General features: G+C 40.6%; 1 pseudogene; it reads right to left on the bottom strand.

Annotated features, from left to right (window-relative positions):
* Window positions 1–3743: 3743 nt before the first annotated feature.
* LOC123784382 (ATP synthase F(0) complex subunit j, mitochondrial pseudogene) lies at window positions 3744–3926 on the bottom strand (annotated as a pseudogene).
* Between the last annotated feature and the right edge of the window lie 818 nt (window positions 3927–4744).

Here is a 4744-nt window from a genome sequence, read left to right on the forward strand (position 1 = left end):
GTGCATCCAGACAGTAGAATATTATTAAGTGATAAAAAGAAATTAGATATCAAACCATGAAAAAACATAGAAAAAACCTAAATGCATATTGCTAAGTGAAGAAAGTTAATCTGAGAAGGCTGCATGTTGTATGACTCCAACTCTATGACATTCTAGAAAAGGCAAAGCAATGGAGACAGTAAGAAGATCAGTGGTTGTCAGGGGTCTGGGGGGAGGAAGGAGGTAGGTGGAGCATAGGGAATTTTTAGGACAGTTAAACTATTCTGTATGATACTATAATGGTGGATAAATGTCGTTATATATTTGTCCAAACCCATAGAATATACTACACAAAGATGAGTCCTAAGGTAAACTGTGGACTTCAGTTAATGATAATTTTATTAATATTGGCTCATCAATCATAACAAATGCGAGATGCTCTCACTAAGACTTACTAACCCACACACTGGAGTTAGCCCACCAGATACATAAGCAAACTGATTGAAAAGCATCTTGATTCTTTGGAAGCAAAAGCTCTTGGAAGAAGAGGGGTCTTCTTTCCAAAAAGAAAGAGGAAGAAGAGGTGTCTTTCTAGCTCCTATGGGTAGTGGTGTAATGAGCTCTGGATGGAATTGTGCTTGTCCCCATTGTGAAATTCCAGATCCTTGGGGAACGGCTTGGGCAATTGGTGGATAAATTTTGGTAGTTGCATTGTGTAGCAGATGAAGGCCTTGGGTACTGCTTGTTCTGGGGTGAATTCGTTCTTTTTCTGCATCAATTGAAAGATCATATGGTTCTTGTCTTTTCTTTTATTAATGTGATGTATCACAATGATTGATTTGTGAATGTTGAATCACCCCTGCAGCCCAGGAATAAATCTCACTTGGTCGTGGTAAATAATCCTTTTAATGTGCTGTTGGATCCCACTGGCTAGTATCTTGGTGAGAATTTTGGCATCCATGTTCATCAGGGATATTGTTTTAAAACTCTCCATAGTGTAGGGATAGAAGGAACATATCTCAATATCATAAAAGCCATCTACACAAAGCTCACAGCAAATATCATTCTCAATGCGGAAAAACTGAGAGCTCTCCCCCTAAGGCCAGGAACACAACAGGGATGCCCACCCTCACCACTGTTGTTCATCATAGTACTAGAAGTCCTAGCCTCAGCAATCAGGCAGCAAAAAGAAATAAAAGGCATTCAAATTGGCAAAGAAGAAGTCAAACTCTCTCTCTTCACAGATGACATAATACTTTATGTGGAAAACCCAAAAGGCTCTACCCCAAAATTGCTAGAACTCACACAGGAATTCAGCAGGATATAAAACCAATGCACAGAAATCAGTTGCATTTCTATATACTAACAATGAGACAGAAGAAAGAAAAATTAAGGAATTGATCTCATTTACATTTGCACCAAAAACCATAAGATACCTGGGAATAAACCTAACCAAAAAGGTAAAGGATCTGTACTCTTAAAACCACAGAACATTTTTGAAAGAAATTGAGGAAGACGCAAAGAAAAGGAAAAATATTCCATGCTCATAGATTGGAAGCATAAATATTGTTAAAATGTCTATGCTACCCAGAGCAATCTACACATTCAATGCAATCCCTATCAAAATACTGTTGACATTTTTCACAGAGCTGGAACAAAAATCCTAAAATTTGTATGGAACCAGAAAACACCCCAAATAACCAGAGGAATGTTGAAAAAGAAAACCAAAGTTGGTGGCATCACAATGTCGGACTTCAAGCTCTATTACAAAGCTGTAATCATCAGGACAGTATGGTACTGGCACAAAAACAGACACATAGATCAATGGAACAGAATTGAGAACCCAGAAATGGACCCTCAGCTCTATGGTCAACTAATCTTCAACAAAGCAGGAAAGAATATCCAATGGAAAAAGGACAGTCTCTTCAATAAACAGTGCTGGGAAAATTGGACAGCCACATGCAGAAGAATGAAACTGGAGCATTCTCTTACACCATACACAAAGATAAACTCAAAATGGATGAAAGACCTAAATGTGAGACAAGAATCCATCAAAATTCTAGAAAAGAACACAGGTAGCAAACTCTGTGACCTTGGCCCAGCAACCTCTGTGACCTCGGCGGCAGCAACTTCTTGCTAGACACGTCTCCAAAGGCAAGGGACACAAAAGCAAAAATGAACTATTGGGACTTCATCAAGATAAGAGGCTTCTGCACAGCAAAGGAAACAGTCAACAAAACTAGAAGGTGATCTACGGAATGGGAGAAGATATTTGCTAATGACCTATCAGATAAAGGGCTAGTATCCAAGATCTATAAAGAACTTATCAAACTCAACACCCAAAAAACAAATAATCCAGTCAAGAAGTGGGCAGAAGACATGAACAGACATTTCTCCAAAGAAGACATACAAATGGCCAACAGACACATGAAAAAATACTCCACATCACTTGGTATCAGGGAAATACAAAACAAAACCACAATGAAATACCACCTCCCACCAGTCAGAAGGGCTAAAATTAACAAGACAGGAAACAACACAAATGTTGGCGAGGATGTGGAGAAAGGAGAACCCTCTTACACTGTTGGTGGCTATGCAAGCTAATGCAGCCACTCTGGAAAACAGTATGGAGGTTTCTCAAGAAGTTAAAAATAGAGCTACTCTACGACCCAGCAATTGCACTACTAGGTATTTACCCTAAAGATACAAATGTAGTGATTCGAAGGGTCACCTGCACCCCAAGGTTCATAGCAGCAATGTCTACAATAGCCAAATTGTGGAAAGAGCCAAGATGTCCTCAACAAATGAATGGATAAAGAAGATGTGAGATACACACACACACACACACACACACACACACACACAATGAAATATTACTCAGCTACCAGAAAGGATGAACACTTACCATGTACATCGAAGAAGATGGAACTGGAGGGTATTATGCTGAGTGAAATCAGTCAATCGGAGAAGACTATTATCACATGGTTTCACTCATATGTGGAATATAAGAAACAAGGAAGAAGACCATAGGGGAAGGGAGGGAAAACTGAATGTGAAGTTATCAGAAAGGGAGAAAAGCCATGAGACACTCTTAACTCTAGGAAACAAACTGAGGGTTGCGGGAGGGAAGGTGGGTAGGGGGATGGGGTAATTGGGTGATGGGCATTAAGGAAGTCACGTGATGTGATGACCACTGGGTGTTATACGCAACTGATCAATTACTGAACACTGCATCTGAAACTAATGATGTACTATAAGTTGGCTAATTGAATTTAAATAAAAAACCCAATTAGCTCTTCTGAAGAAGTTTGGTGTTTTCTTTAGGATGAAGAGTCGAAGCTTCTCCATGACCTAACCACACTTTGCACGCATAGAAACATTCTAGTAATATTAACTATGTGGCTCTTCTAATCTTTTTTTTTCTGTTTAACAAATATTTATTGAACATCAGAAGTGTTAGTGCCTAGATCTGATCCCCTACTCCTATGATAATCAAGATATTTATTCTTCGGTTCCTCTGGTTTTCTAAGGATGGGATGGCTCAGTGAGATTCTGACTATACCTGTTGTGTTCCAAAGATCGATTCAGAGTAGGATGGGCACACGGGGGAGCTGACAGAGGGACACAGGCCCAGGCAGGGACGCCTGCCACAGGCACATGTATTCGTGCCACGAAGGAGTCATGCTCCTTCCCATCTAACAGAGCTTGCTGAAATTCACAGCCAGGCTGACGTTGCCTTTGGTGTGTACTCCAGGTAAAGCTGCTTAGTGGTGATCATGAGCAGGTGCAGGACTCAAAGCTTTCAAAGCTTTACTTCTTCTATCAGCACTCCTGATTTTATCAACACCAAAGCCCATCAACCCTCTTCCTATCCAAATCTCCTCCTAAACTTGGATATAGTAGGGCTTCATGGAGATCCAAACATTTTAAACAAGACTTTGAAGCATCTCGGCACAAGAACACTGGCTCAGGTCACCCTGACCTGCGTGGCCAATGACTTTGGAGAGCGGGCTCTTCTAATCTTGAAGATCTTAGCAATATTGGCAAAGAGGTCTGCTAGAGAAACAGTGGAAGTTGTGGCATTATTTTATTTTATTTTTTTTAGGATTAAAGTGGATCCAGTTAAAATTCTATATTTTTAGCCACAGGTGGCCCTACGATGGTTCTGACTAATGAGATGGAAGTGGATGTGGGGTGGTGGGGCTTCCAAGAAAGCTCTTTAAAAGACAGCACCTTTGTCCTCGTCTTTACCTTTTTTCTGCTTGGAATGCTGATGCAATGCTGGAGGCGGCGCTATCATCTTGTAGCCAAGAGGTAACAATGAACAAAGGCTAGGCTAGCAGAAAGCTAGAGGAAACGGCAGTTTTAGAGGGTGTTGTGCAGTTGTCCTACCAGTCCTGCACTGCTTACCTCTGGGTTTTTTTACAATAGGAAAAAAAAGACCCACTTAATTTGTTTAAGTTGGTATTTTGGGAGTTTCTGTTACTTGCTGTCAAATGCAACATCTAACTGAATCAGAGGTATTTGCAGTCCATCCCAGTGCTATTTGGGCAGACCTAGGGCTACTTTCTGCTGTGTGACTTTGGGTATACTGCCTCACATACTTCAGGTACAACAATAATGCCTACCGCTGGATTGTTTTAAGGGTTACTCGAAATAAGACATTTTAGCATAGTGTTTTGTACATACTAAGAACTAGGAGATGGTAGTGTAAGCCTAGCGTTGCCTCCTACTTACAGACACGGGGCACAGAGTCATGTGCAAG

Source organism: Ursus americanus, chromosome 4, assembly GCF_024610735.1.
Source record: "Ursus americanus isolate L20-20 chromosome 4, mUrsAme1.1.p, whole genome shotgun sequence".
NCBI classification, from domain to species: Eukaryota; Metazoa; Chordata; class Mammalia; order Carnivora; family Ursidae; genus Ursus; species Ursus americanus.